We start from the raw sequence: 589 nt of genomic DNA on the forward strand, positions 1-589 counted from the left end.
ATACATAAAAAATAAATAAGTAAACAAAATTACACTTGGGTCTGGGTTAGGGCAACATGTTGGTCCTCTACAAAATCTACCATTAAGTCTAACAGGTTTTCCTTTAAGTGATTCATTGCTATTCTCTGTTTTTAAGATTCTGTTTTTGTGTTGGACTCATGATTTTCACAATGACGTATTGTGGAAAGGTTCTTTTCTGATTGTGACTATTTGAGGTTCTGTATGCCTTACTTCTTTTACTTTATTTACAAAGTTTTCAGCTGTTATTTCAGTAAACAGGTTTTTTATGCTATCTGTGCTATATCGTTTTGACAAACTCCTATTAATCTTAGATTGGTCTTTGCATTATCTAGGAGCAGTTGGATCCATTTTTCATGTTCCCTTACTGTCAAGGTATGTCATTAACTGGTCACTAACAACAGCCTTATTGTGTTCATTCTAAAATTTTGTCCTCATACTGGTCACTTCTGCCCCTACTTTCAACAATCTCTGCACGACTTTTTTCAGTTCTTCTATCATTATAATCTTCCTTGGATTTACTTATGATTCTTTTTCTGGCTATGACTTTACTTGGCCCAACTCATTAATT

The sequence above is a fragment of the Octodon degus genome, unplaced genomic scaffold, assembly GCF_000260255.1.
Source record: "Octodon degus isolate 3935 unplaced genomic scaffold, OctDeg1.0 scaffold00353, whole genome shotgun sequence".
Classification (NCBI taxonomy): domain Eukaryota; kingdom Metazoa; phylum Chordata; class Mammalia; order Rodentia; family Octodontidae; genus Octodon; species Octodon degus.